Here is a 14,754-nt window from a genome sequence, read left to right on the forward strand (position 1 = left end):
CCCCCCCCTTTCTTTATCCCTTTCTTCTCCTACCGATCTTCCTATTCTTATGTTCCATGGATGAGTGAAACCATATGATAATTGTCTTTCTCTGCTTGACTTATTTCACTTAGCATTATCTCCTCCAGTGCCATCCATGTTGCAGCAAATGTTGAGAACTGCCTCTCTTCACAGATGACATGATACTCTATATGGAAACCCAAAAGAATCCACCCCCAAACTACTAGAAGTTATAGAGCAATTCAGTGATGTGGCAGGATACAAAATCAATGCTCAGAAATCAGTTGCATTCCTATACACGAACAATGAGACTGAAGAAAGAGAAATGAGGGAATCCATCCCATTTACAATAGCACCAAAAATCATACGTTATCTTGGAATTAACCAGAGACGTAAAGGATCTATGTTCTAGAAACTACAAATCACTCTTGAAAGACATTGAAGACGACACAAGAAGATGGAAAAATACTCCATGCTCATGGATCGGAAGAATTAACATAGTTAAAATGTCCATGCTACGCAGAGCAATCTACACTTTCAATGCTATCCCGATCAAAATACCAATGACATTTTTCAAAGAACTGGAACAAACAGCCCTTAAATTTGTGTGGAACCAGAAAAGGCCCAGAATTGCCAAGGAGTTTTATTCTTATTCAGATTTTTTTCCTATGAAGGAAATAGAGCATTTTACTTAAGTATTTTATTAGTCTTAATACTCTTAAAAAAGAATATTTATATGTATATTATCCCCTAGGAGGTAACCACAACAGTGAATTAAGCTTTATCATTCCCTTGCTATATGAAAATAATTTTACCAAAACTATGTTTCCCTAACAATGTATTGTTTTGTTTTGCCTGCTTAGTTTTATATGAGGAGAATCACACTTTTTCTTTACACCACTTGGTCTTTTCACTATTTCCACTTACTTTGAAGTTCACTCTCATCCATCTAAATAACTCTATTTGATAAACTACCACTACAACGGGACCGGTTTTATTTAGAAAAGCTAGACCTAAACCAATGAAATCACCACCTATATCTATCAAAGCTGTGTAAGTTACAAACAGAAGGCTAAATGTTCCAAATGATTCTCTATAAAACGAATGTTTTTTCCATACATTTAACTGCTCATAAACTGAGAAAAGTTCCTTGTGCACCAAAGACAGATCTTAGTTGCTACACATAAATATATCTTTTCTGTTCTCTTTTTAATTTTAGAGCAGTGGCTATCAAAGTAGGTTTCCTCAACCAGCAGCATCAGATCACAGGGGAACTTGTTAGAAAAACAAATCCTCTGCCCCAACCCAAATACACTGAACCAAAAACTCTGGGGATGGGGTCAAGCAGTATTTGTTTTAACAAGCCCTCTAGGTGATTCTGATGTGTGCCAAAGTTTAAGAACCTCTAGAGAAGTATCTCAACAATCAGTATAGACAAGATGTTAAACACATGTACAAACAAATTTCTAACAGTTAATAACCCAATAAACTCAATTACCAAAAATCGATTATCCTTTTTCTATTTGTTGAATTTTACAAACTTCAGCTTACTCTAAAATATTACATTCAAAATAACTTAATTGGACAAAATACTCACAGAAAACAACAAAGTTACCATCTTAACTATATATGTATACTTTTAGTTTACTTTCTCTCAGTCTCCCTCCCTCCTCCTTGCCAACCCTCTCTCTCTACATATATATAGTCTTTATTCTAAGAGTGTCCAATATTTTTAATTAGCCATTTTCTAATTATGGTCTCTCTCTCTTTTAAACCATATTTCCCATATGCACCTTGGCCAGTTGCCTTTCTTTTGCAAATACCACCTATGTGTCCTTTATTTCTAAACAGGGAGATTTTTTTTTCCTTGCCAACTCTTTAAAGGCTCTGTATGTATTAAGGCTCTCAACCCATTGTTATACACTTGAAATACTTTCCCAAATGTGTACTTTGTCTTTTTAACTTAGATTTATACATAGTTAGGCTTTTTTTAATTAAAAATATACTAGCATATAAATACAAAATAATATAAAACTCATGTAGCCACCACCCAGATGTTAACATCTTACCGTATTCATTTCAGACTTGGACAGAATATTACAAATGACAGAATTTTTTTTATAGAATAAAATCTTTTCGTATTTTTCCTTTGAGTTTTGTTTTGTTTTTTTTTTTAAGACTTTATTTATTTATTTGAGAGAGAGAGAAAGAAGGAGATCATGAGCAGGCGGGAAAGGCAGAAGGAGACAGACTCCCTGATGAGCCGGGCGCCCGATGTGGGACTCAATCCCAGGACCCTGGGACCATGACCTGAGCTGATGGCAGATGCTTAACGACTGAGCCACTCAGGCACCCTGAGTTTTTCTTTTTTAGGCTTAGTTCTTTCCTACTCTAAAATCAGACCAATAGTCAAAATTATTTTTTCAGAAATTTTAACATATGGAAAATTTCAAACATATATAAAAAGGTTTTAAGTATTGTCAATTTGTGTCCTACCTTGTTTCATCTGTACCAGGGGTCAACAAACTTTCCATAAAATGCCACACAGTAAATATTTCAGGATTTTGTAGGCCCATGGGTCTCTGTTCCAATCACTCAATTCTGCCTCTGTATCCCAAAAGCAGCCATAGACTGTATGTAAATGATGGGTGTGGCTATGTTCCCATAAAACTTTATTTACTAAATAGGCTGCAAGCTCAGTAGGGTGTGGCTTATAGCCCCTGATCTGTATACCTCCCCACTTTCTCATTTCTGTATTATTTTGAAGACCCTCCAATATAACATTTCATCTCAACTGTAAATACTGCTGTACCTCTAAAAAATAAAGGCTCTTTCTTTAAACATAATCACAGTATCATTGTTACAGGAAAGAGTCAACAAAAACTTATTAATATGAATATCCAGCATTCAAATATACAATCATCTGTTTGTTCGCATCAGGATCCAAATAAAGTCCAGGCATTGTGTCTGCTTGATACGTCTCTTCAACCCCTTTTAATTTTTAGTAGCACAACTGTAGTGCATTAAAATTATTTCTCCCCAAAAAATTATGTCCAAGACTTAACATCCGATACCTGTGAATGTGACCTTATTTGGAAATAGGGTCTTTGCAGATGTAGTTAAAAATCTCAAGATAAGACCATGCTGGATTTAGAATGGGCCCTAAATCCAAACTCTGGAGTCCTTATAAGAAAAAGGAGAGAGAAATCTGAGACACTGAGACATAGGGGAAAAGGCTACGCAAACGTGGGGGCAGAGACTAGAGGTATGCTGCCATAAACCAAGAAACATTAAAGTGCCAAAAGAAGCCAGAAGAGGCAGAAGTATACTCCCCTAGAGCCTTCAAAGGGAGTGTGGCACTGCCAACAACACCTTAATTTTTAACTTCTGGCCTCCAGCACTGTCAGGGAATAAATTTGTTATTTTATGCCACCCAGTTTGTGATAATTTGTTGTGGAAGCCCATGAAACTAATTTACCTATCCAACGGAACTTTTTGCAATAACATAAATGTTATATATTTGCAGTGTCCAATATGGTAGCCACTGGCCACATGTGGCTGTTGAGCACCTGAAAGGTGGCTAGTGCAAATGAGAATTTGAATTTTTAATTTTATGTCATTTTAATCATTTTAAATTTTAAAAAGTGTCCCCCTTCACGTTTTCTCTTTGAGATTTTTATGGGGGAGAGGAAAGAAACTGGTAAGTTGTTCTATGACGTTTACTACAGTCTAGATTTTTCTATTATATCTACTTGCTATTATTTAACATCTTCCTCTGCTGCTTTTTCTATAAGTTAGTAGTTGAATTTAGATGTTTTCTCAGTCTGAAGTTCAATTATTTTTTTCTGGGGGTGGTGAGCAAGACTACTCCTTGGGTAGTATTTTGTCTGATATTAGGAGGCAAATGTCCTGGCTGTCCGTCCCTGGTGTGAGTATCCACAATGTTCAATTATATTTGTTAATTGATTAGGGCCTACAAAAATGGTGATACTTTAATTTTATAATTCCTTTCTCGTATGTTAGCTAGAATAGTTCTATAAGAAGAAACTTTTCATCTACTATTTAGTTGCCCAATGGTAGTGATTTTAGAGAAATGACAAGATAAACATTCAAATCTTTCCACTTTTAAAAATAATGATTGGTTTATTTGCATCCCCCACCAGTACGACCAGTAATTTTTTAGGAGTCATTATGAACTCATGTACTTAAATATACATGTTGTGTCTTCATCTACTGTAGATATTATCCTTATTAAAGCTCAAATTGTCCCATTTTTAGCCAGTAGAAAGCTCTTCAAATTGGACCCTGAGTCTTTTTGACAAGACTCTGTAGTCTTTGAAGCTTCCTTATTATCTCGTAAGTCAAGATGTTTCAGGCTTATTTTGAAAATTTCCTGCCTCAAATAGAAGATTGGCCATTTTTACCAAGTATCTCTGATTACTTTTAATGAGAAATTAATGTGTAGAGACCTTAATGTAGATGCCAAAAAAAAAACTTTTTTAAAAACTGAATTCTAAACTTTTATCAAAATTGTTATCTGCAATTGGCTATTTGTCAGTTAACTGCCATAAATGCTTAGAATTGCCTCATATCAAATAGTAGAAAACAAAAAGCCTGTTTTTTGTTACTACATATTTCAACATTTTCACATAGATTGTAGAGAAAAGCAGATTTTATTAGGTAATTCAAAAATTTTTAGGATGGATTCTAGTAACTTGAAATCACCAAAATTCAATTATTGCATCATTTATTGACAATCATTAAAATACCTACAGATCACACTTTTTTTTCCTCACAGTATAGTTGTATGATTATATGCAAAGTATGGTTGTATGATTATAACCATATATAATTATATATTTCTAATATAATTTTAAAAGTAGGGTTTACTAGCAAATTCCAATCCATCTTTAATTCTTGCTTTAGACTATATTTTGTCAAGTACAGATAAAAGCATATTTATTACTACTATTTTAAATGACCCGTTACCATATCCTAATTATTATTTAGATCATGGCCACAAGCTAGATTCTGGTACATAAATCCAAATGTCAAAATGAATTTAATCTATTAATCACAAAAGATAGCTATGGACATGTTTTCCACTTGCAGGAAAGCTAAAAATGTTTGCTACAGGAGGTCCTTCACTAACATTTTATCAATATTGCAAACATTTTTCTTAAAAGAAAATTTGAAGGAACCTTTACAAAATTAAACCAAATATATTTTAAGGAGGTCACTACTATTTACAACTAAACAGCCAGAAGTCTAATATTTTAGCAAATGTATTTAATAAATATATTCTGTAAATGGCTCAACTACAAAAACAAAAATAGCATCTAAATAATCTCATAATTTATCTTACCTAGCAAGTTTAGTCAATGATAAATTTATTGACTAAGTATCATCCAGGAAAATCTGTGCAAGGGAAGTTGGTATAGAAATGTATGAAATCGGGGCGCCTGGGTGGCGCAGTCATTAAGCATCTGCCTTCGGCTCAGGGCGTGATCCCGGCGTTCTGGGATTGAGCCCCACATCAGGCTCCTCCACTATGAGCCTGCTTCTTCCTCTCCCACTCCCCCTGCTTGTGTTCCCTCTCTCGCTGCCTGTCTCTGTCAAATAAATAAATAAAATCTTTAAAAAAAAATGAAATAAATTCATATATATATATATAGTATGGTTGCTCTTTTGTACTTTGCTTGAGTACTTAAACATACAATCCTAGAAATCACTCCTTATCAATTCACAGAGGTTGGCTCACCCTTTACTATACCTACCTGTATGGTGTGTGGATGCACTACAGTTTAATCACTTTCTTCTGTATTGACATGTAGGTTGTTTCCAGTATTTTGCAATTACAAATAACGCTGCAATGAATAATCTTGTCCATATGTATACTTGTATTGCTGGATCTTCAGGGTAAACTGCCAGAAGTGCAATTGCTGGGTCAAAAAGTAAATGCAGGGGCGCCTGGGTGGCACAGCGGTTAAGCGTCTGCCTTCGGCTCAGGGCGTGATCCCGGCGTTATGGGATCGAGCCCCACATCAGGCTCCTCTGCTATGAGCCTGCTTCTTCCTCTCCCACTCCCCCTGCTTGTGTTCCCTCTCTCACTGGCTGTCTCTATCTCTGTCGAATAAAAAAAAAAAATCTTTTAAAAAAAAAAAAAAAAAAAAGTAAATGCAGGGTGCCTGGGTGGCTCAGTCGGGTAAGCGGCTGCCTTTGGCTCAGGTCATGATCCCAGGGTCCTGGGATGGAGCCCTGCCTCAGGCTCCCTGCTCAGCAAGGAGCCTGCTTTTTTCCCCTCCCTCTGCCCCTCTCCCCTGCTCAGGCGCTCTCTCTCTCTCTCCCTCTCTGTGTCTCTCTCAAATAAATAAAATCTTAAAAGAAAAAGTAAATGTAAATGTAGTTTTGTTAGATAAAGTCCCTTCTCTCTTTTCTTTTTCCTTCTCTTGTGTTCTCACGAGCTATGCACAGGAATGGGTCACAGACATTTTAGTGATGGGGAAAAAAATTTACTATTAGTCCCTACACAAAGGTAACTCACTGCTTTTATAACAACTTCAAATAATTCACATACCACACAATTCACATATTTAAAGTGTACAATTCAATAGTTAATATATTCACGGCTGTGCAACCATCAAATAACCACTATCAAATTTTAGAACATTTTCATCACACAGTACCTCCAAGAAATTCAATCCATTCACAGGCCCTTTCCTTTTCCCCTCCAATCAACTGCCCATTATCTGCCCTGCCCCAGGCCTCGGTAACCACTAATCTATTTTCTATCTTTACAGATTTGCCTATTCTGGACATTTCATATAAAGGAATCATGTAATAATGTGAACTTTTGTCACGGTTTCTTTCACTTAGCATATTTTCAAAGTTTATCTATTTCAAAGTACATCTAGCATGTATCAGTATATTTTTCTATCGCCAAATAATACTCCATTGTATCGATATACAACGCTTTATACGTTGATCAGGTGACAGACCTCTGGCTTATTTTTTGGCTGTTATAAATAATACTGCTATAAATACTTATGTACAAGTTTTTGAGTGGACACGTTCTCAGCTCTAATGGGTATATACTTAGGAGTGGAATTGCTAAGTCATATGGTAACTCTCTGATTAACCTTTTGAGGAACTGCCATGCTGTTTTCCAAAGCAGTTTGCACCATTTTACATTGCCACCAATAACACAATTCATCTCTTAACTTGATTTTTATTATTATAAATTGCCACGTCACCTTCTATTGCAGCTCTAATAAACATGCACAAACAAACGAATTCTGAATGTGATGACATATAATCAGGGCACTGTTGAGCTCAGATTAGTTAACTTTCCTTGTGGCATGACTGATATAAATATTAATCAGCAATGAATACACACAAGAGTACAGGATATAATGGTTGTGAGTTAATGCAGAAAGTTTGTATTATATAGACTATAATAGTTTCTATTCATTCTAAGTACATATGCTTTTTGATATATTCCACAGATTAAACGTCCCCAAAACATTTCTCTTCACACATACATATAATGCATGCTTAAAGCAAAACCACAGTTAAGGAGGACAATTTTATTTAATTGTTGAATAATTTTGGTCTTTCCAATCACATGACCTTTGTTCTCACATGCCTGATGAATACATTAACCTTGAAAGAGAGACTGTGACTTGCTACCAAAGGAATACAAGACAGAGTTAGTGAATACTCAGTTTCCTGTAATCAAAAACCGGTTGCTGTAGTCCTGCTGTCTTGGGAAAGGATTATGTGTATTCCTTAACAAACAGATGCCTTTAGCCTCTCACAAGCCAGTCTTGGTAGGAGAGACCATAAAGGTTTAAGGTAGGCCTAAAACGTGAAGTAAGGGTGGGAATTCCCACCTTTTTTTTTTTTTTTAAAGATTTTATTTATTTATTTGACAGAGACAGAGACAGCCAGCGAGAGAGGGAACACAAGGGGAGTGGGAGAGGAAGAAGCAGGCCTCCAGCGGAGCAGCCCGATGTGGGGCTCGATCCCAGAACGCCAGGATCACGCCCTGAGCCGAAGGCAGACGCTTAACGACTGAGCCACCCAGGCACCCCCCACCTCTTTCTGATCTCAGGAATTTGTGGGGAGAAGAAGGGACTGACTGAAGTGGTCAGATGTATGCCCCAAAGTGCCTCCGATAATAATAAACACTTCTCTTACCTTGCCCTGTTGCTCTGGCAGGAAGTCACTTCTTGAGCTGTCCTGCACCAAACTGGGGTACAATCATATCAAAATACTAGTATGCACTGCCATCAACAAAGTATGAAAATACCTCTTTCCTCACAGCTAACGGAATATGCGGCTGTACTTTAAAATTTCTACCAATCTCAAGTGACAAGTGGCATCTTGGTGTCAATTTTAACTTGGACTTCTCTTATTGTAAGTGAAAGTATCTTTTCAAATAAGGAAACATCTTACAGCTTTTTGTGAAAACTGTCCATTTCTTTTGCTTATTGCATCTTTTTCAATTTGGTCTTTTCACCCTCTATTTTTAAACGTTCTACATATAGGAGGCATATTAGTCCTTTATCTGTGATAGATAATGCAAATATTTTCTTACAGTCTGTATCTTCTATTGACTTTGTTATTAGTGGGTGTTCTTGTTTTTGCCATACAAAAGTCTTAATTTATATTTTTACAGAGTCAAATTTATGAGCCTTTCCTGTTGTTGCATCTAGATTTTGAGTCATAGAAAAAAACCATGTTTTCTGCTCATATCTGTAAAGTTTCATTCTTTACATTGAGATCTCTGATCCATTTGCAGTTTATTTTTCTGTATGATATGAAGTATGAATTTAATTTCACCTTTTTTCCAAGTGGTTAACCATTACTTAAAAAGCCCATTTTATCACTGTGCTCTGAGGTGCCAGATTTATCACGTGCCAAATTATCACATGTTCTCGCGTCTCTATCTCATTTTTCCTATTCTATTACATTGTTCTGTCTGCATGATATTAAACAAAAATCTAACTTGCAAAATGAGACAGACTAGTTGCAGTTTAAGATTTCTTCCATTGTATATCTAACTTAAAAAGAAACTTACACCACATCTAGTCAGTCACCATTAAGTGGCCACGCTAAAACTAACTGGTCTAATCACATAAAACTGACAATGATTACTTACACTAGTTATGTAAGCAAGCTAAGGATGTGATTTACAAATATCACCTTAAAATTTTTGTCTATTAATAACCACAGAGACAGACACTGACTTTGTATGAAGGCCAAAATAAGGTAATTAAATATATTTCAAGTTTTCTTAACTTTAAGTAGTAACATTTTATAGCTCCTCCACACCTTTCAATACAAATTTTATCATGATATTAACAGGTTTATTATTAGATGTAATAAAAGTCATGTAGAGAGATGGTAGTGAAGACTGTAACAGTATATACACTTCTATATTTCTAAAATATGAATCATACTGATAATTTAATGCACTTCACTTTCTCTCCTGCTACCATGAGCTGCCCTTGTTCTTAGCCAAGCCTATTCCCTCCACCTGTGCATTTGATCTATCCTCCTCTTAGCTCAACAAATTCTTCCTCTTCCTCCAGTAATACCAGTTCTTTTTCTCTCCACTAACTCACTTCCATGATCCTATAAACATGTTATATTAACTCTCAAAAGAGATAAAAAATTAAAAACTAGGGGCGCCTGGGTGGCACAGCAGTTAAGCGTCTGCCTTCGGCTCAGGGCGTGATCCCGGCGTTATGGGATCGAGCCCCACATCAGGCTCTTCCGCTACGAGCCTGCTTCTTCCTCCCACTCTCCCTGCTTGTGTTCCCTCTCTCGCTGGCTGTTTCTATCTCTCTGTCGAATAAATAAATAAAATCTTTAAAAAAAAATTAAAAACTACTTCTGACCCACTTACCTCTCCCCATCATCACACACCTACAGCCTCTTTTCTATCTTTCCCACAAAAGCAAAATCCACTTTAAAGACATTACCTACTAGTATCTCCAACTGGATGTCTAATAGGTATTTAACATGTCTAAAAGTGGATTCCCAATCCTTTTTCTAAAAAAATGAACTAGGCTACTCACAGAGCAAGCTGAACATGAATGCCAGAGGACTTAGATCTCAGTTAACAGACAGTATTCCAATCACTGAACTTTGAACCGTGATCTTCTTTGAAAAGGTTTTCCTTGTGTGAAAAATGAACTTTCACCCAAGCATCTTCTTGAACTATCAGAAAAAAATTTCAGCTCAACCAAGATAAAATGAATTTTTCCACACTGAGAAACATCCATGGTCTATTTGCTCCACTAAAGTTACAAACAACATTCAAGGCAGTGCAGCAGATTCAGCATCTTCCATTTCTTCCAAGATCAAACCTTTCATTGGGTATTTTGAAGGGTAATGATGGGACTGCTGGATTTGAAGATATTCTTGACCTATCACAAAGTAAACTAATGGGAGAACTATACTTGATGGTGGAACATAAACTCGGTTTACTGTAATCTGTTGTGCTCTTCATGAAAATAGAGGGGTTGCATGTTGTTTATAGTCATCTTTTCAGTATAATTTGATGTACACAACATTAAAAGTACTGACACATGAGAATTTTTGCCTAAATAGTATCTGTGGTCATTTGAAATTATTTGGGTCTTTGCTTAATGACCATGTGACAACTGAAAGCATGAAAGAGACATGATTTTAAAACGCCCAATTATATAAAACAATAGCTTTCTATGTCTTTAAAAAATTATTGCTACTAAATATTTCAAAACTGTCTACAGGATCCACTTAAACCTATTATCTGAATATTCCATAAATTAAATTTTAAATAATTATTATCAGCATTTGAGTCTCCAACCTTCATTGTAGCATCTTTAAGAATAAACATCTGTAACTGATTTCAGTGGCAACACTTCAAATTAAGTTCAAAGTAAGAGATTTATATTTTACACCTTGTTTCAGTATAGCCCATTAATACTCATAAGAATAATACTGGACTTTATTGATGCTATTTTAGAACTGTAGCTATACTTTGACTCTTTCAGGTTGAAAAATATAAGTTCAAAGGTTTTGATTTAGGTCTCGTCTTTAAAGTGAAAAATTAAAGCAACCAGCATATGTTGATTAAAAAAAAAAATGAACCTACTCCTTTAGTCTTCTCCATTCTCGATTAAGAGTAACTATTCTTTCTGTTGCATCAGTTCTACCTTCAGTGTAGTTCAAATTTAACCACATGTTCTTAGCCTCCTAACACGTCTGTGCTTTCTACCCTATTCTCTACACAACGACCAGGGTGATCCCCTTTAACATTAAATGAGATATCATTCCCTACAATGGCTTTTCAATTCAGTCAGAGTAAAAGTCAAAGCCATGCTGTTGCACTTCCAAATGGCTCCTATTTGTTTCAAATTGAATGAAAAGCAATCTGACTTCTCTTGGTTCATGTTCTAAAAGTAATATAATGAATAGATCTAAAAGAAAATAATGGAAGCCAGCTTTTTCAACTATTCCTAATTAAACACAAGGTAAAAAAATAGAATCAAAATTATTTTTTTAATTTATTCATTTATTTATGTCATCTCTACACCCAATATGGGGCTCGAACTCATGACCCTGAGATCAAGAGTCATACGTTCTATCGACTGAACCAGCCAGGTGCCCCAATAGGGATCAAATTTATATTCTCATTTAAGTAACCACTGAGTAGCTCAAAAAATTGATATTTTTTTAATCTAGCTAAAAAAGAAATTCCTCCACTTAACTAGCTTAATATGAAACAACACTCACTTTCTTTTTTTTTTTTTTTAAAGCAATTCCACTACAGTTACTGTGTTTAACTTTCTCAGATAAGAAGAGCTCCAATGGATAGAGTATGTGCCCTGATACTGGATCTCCTTCTCTCACTGCAATGAGGCTGAACTCAAACACCTGCAGTAGTGCCCCTCCCCACCCATCCTAGGTAATGAATATCCTCTCTCCCTTTATGAACTTTTTTTGAACCCAGAACAAGTCCTATCGGTTGGTTCCCTACTTCCTCTCCCATGAACTTGGCCTACTCCCTTATACATAAAACTCAGCAAAAAGCCAAGAATGCCATAGCGAGGAAAAGGCACATCTGGGCCTTGGCAGCAACAGCTCTATCCACCTCACTCAGTGAACTAGACAGATTGACAAACAGAAGAATGAAAGGAAACTGAAGTTTTAAAAAGGTTCATACAGTAGCCACAAGTTTCAGGGACTACAAGAACCCATCATATTAGTAAACTATGCTTCATCCAGTACCAAAGAATGTCCTCTACAAGTATTTAACTGGGCAACTGAATCTCTACTCTCAATAACTGAAAGGGATGATTTAAATATTCTTTATTTTCCTTTACATTTACAAAAAGGCTTCTTCACACCAGAAAAGGCTAGAAGGTATTCAAAAGAATGTTCCTTAGGGCATATTAGAGTTTAATGAAGTAATAACTATCAATAATTATAAATCCAAATCAACTTAATCCGTTTCATGCCAAAAACATGTTATTCACTAAGTACTTGATACAGCTTTAATTCAATTGGTTGAGTTCATATTCAGATACATTTAATATATATAAATCATTTACTTTGTTTTTTCAAATTTGGTACTATATGAAAGAAAAAAGTTTAATAAATTGCTTTTAATATCAAAGCCACTTGAAGGAGAAATCACAACAGTCTATATATCTCATAGCCACATATCAAGTGACTGCAATCAACTATACCCAGGGGTAAACAGAGAAATGAGCTAGGAAAAAAGCTTAAATAAAGCTCATGCACTCTTCCTCACAAGAGAGGTGAAAATCATTCCCTGGCTTATTTTCAATATACCAACTGAGTCTCTTGCTTTTAACAAGAGACTTTCCAACTTACCTATCTCATTAATCCTAATCAGTTTTTAGCAGGTTAGATTATAGAACCAAATAGACTATACAGCATAATAAAAGCCAAAAATTGCTCGGTCCTGCTAAAAACTGACAAGCTAAGAAATTACTATAGGTAATAAGGAAATAAAAAATAAAAATGTCACATATATACATGCACAGAAATCAGAAAAAGATTCCCACACAACCAAATAATCCTATCAACCTTCATCATAATAAATATCCCTGTATTAGAGCAAAGTACAAGAAATATGCATGACTATAACCCTGATAAAGCTAGATATCCGGTAAGCTTTAAGAAAACAATAAAACTCATAATATATTTTATAAAGATTTTATTCAAAAATGACTAAAAGTGTTGCTTCTTCAAGAAAATTTAACTGAATATAACTTATACTATCAGAAATAGTGACAAATGATATGTAAATCCTCAACTGTCAAATCATTTTCTCTATCAGCTAATTCCAAGAGCTTCTTTACTACACTTGTATTAAGGGAATAATAACTATCCTGTGAATAGGGAATATCCCAAGTTTTATCTGCCCCAAAAGACCTTAGACCCCCGCTAAGGCCCTGAGCATTTCCCCTAAGCCTGCTCAGTAAACAAAATCAAAAAGCTAAATGTGAATTTTGAACTTGATTATGTACTTTAGATACTCCTTTAATGAATAATTACTTTTAAAAATAAAGGACGAAATTTAACATTTCTTGGTATAAAATGCATGCAAATAACCAATGGATTCTTTTTCAGATGGGAGAAAATAATCTTAAATATCTGATTCAGCAGCTAGATTTTATCTTCCTCTTCATTCTTAGGTTAGAGGGAGAAAATTTTTTTCAAGTTTCTTTAATACCAAAAGTTTTCCCTTTTCAACTAGTCTAAAAAGTAGGAACTGTATTTTACATTTGCAGACAGTAGCCATGCTTAAAACAGAGTTATCATTTCAATAGCTTCTAATAAATCAAAACAGCAAAACTTCTACCTGGTCCCTGGAATGGCTTTCCTTAAAAGTTTTATCAGCTTTTATTTCTCAGAAAAAGACATAATAGAAGAGAACAGTAAAAGTACCATATGGAAAAATTCAAACAAGTCATCCACAGATGAGGTAACTGAATATAATATAGAAATGACATATACATCCCATTTCCAAATGTGATTCCACATAAGAATTAATCCCTCGTACCCTAAGTCATTCATTGTATGTACTGAATTAACTTCCCTCCTAGGCATCTAAAATGATACGAGTTATATATCATTCTTGGGAGGATTGAGAAAGTAGTCATCCAAATCATTTCTGGGTTCATCAGTGTAGATGAAGAAGTATGGTCAGGAAAAAATCTATACAAATGATTATCCATCCTGGAATCAAGCATTAAAAATAACACAGTATCCTCAAGATATACACTATCTACGGTGACTACATATACAACCTATTAAAAGGCTAAATAGTCTATTATTTGAATATGATTTTTTGATCAACATTATTTCAATAAACTAGCTTTTACTAGGTCCTAACCACGTGTCGGGTCTTTTCTTAAAAGGCACAAGAGTACAGGACACAATTCCTAGCAACAAAAAGCTTATTAAGAAAATAAGTCTAGGGGCGCCTGGGTGGCATAGCGGTTAAGCGTTTGCCTTCGGCTCAGGGCGTGATCCTGGCGTTATGGGATCGAGCCCCACATCAGGCTCCTCCGCTGTGAGCCTGCTTCTTCCTCTCCCACTCCCCCTGCCTGTGTTCCCTCTCTCGCTGGCTGTCTCTGTCTCTGTCAAATAAATTAAAAAAAAAAAAATCTTTAAAAAAAAAAAAAAGAAAGAAAATAAGTCTAGCACACAACACAGAAACACAGAAAC

The 14,754-nt window shown here is 35.4% G+C and overlaps 1 protein-coding gene and 1 pseudogene across 6 annotated transcripts in view; one reads left to right on the forward strand and one right to left on the reverse strand.

Moving 5' to 3' along the window:
• The window catches only part of TCF12 (transcription factor 12), a 353,080-nt gene that overhangs the window by 296,477 nt on the left and 41,849 nt on the right, over positions 1–14,754 (reverse strand). The window lies entirely within an intron of this gene.
• On the forward strand, positions 10,100–10,502 carry LOC100469931 (annotated as a pseudogene).

This window comes from Ailuropoda melanoleuca, chromosome 5 (assembly GCF_002007445.2).
Source record: "Ailuropoda melanoleuca isolate Jingjing chromosome 5, ASM200744v2, whole genome shotgun sequence".
In the NCBI taxonomy this organism is placed as follows: domain Eukaryota; kingdom Metazoa; phylum Chordata; class Mammalia; order Carnivora; family Ursidae; genus Ailuropoda; species Ailuropoda melanoleuca.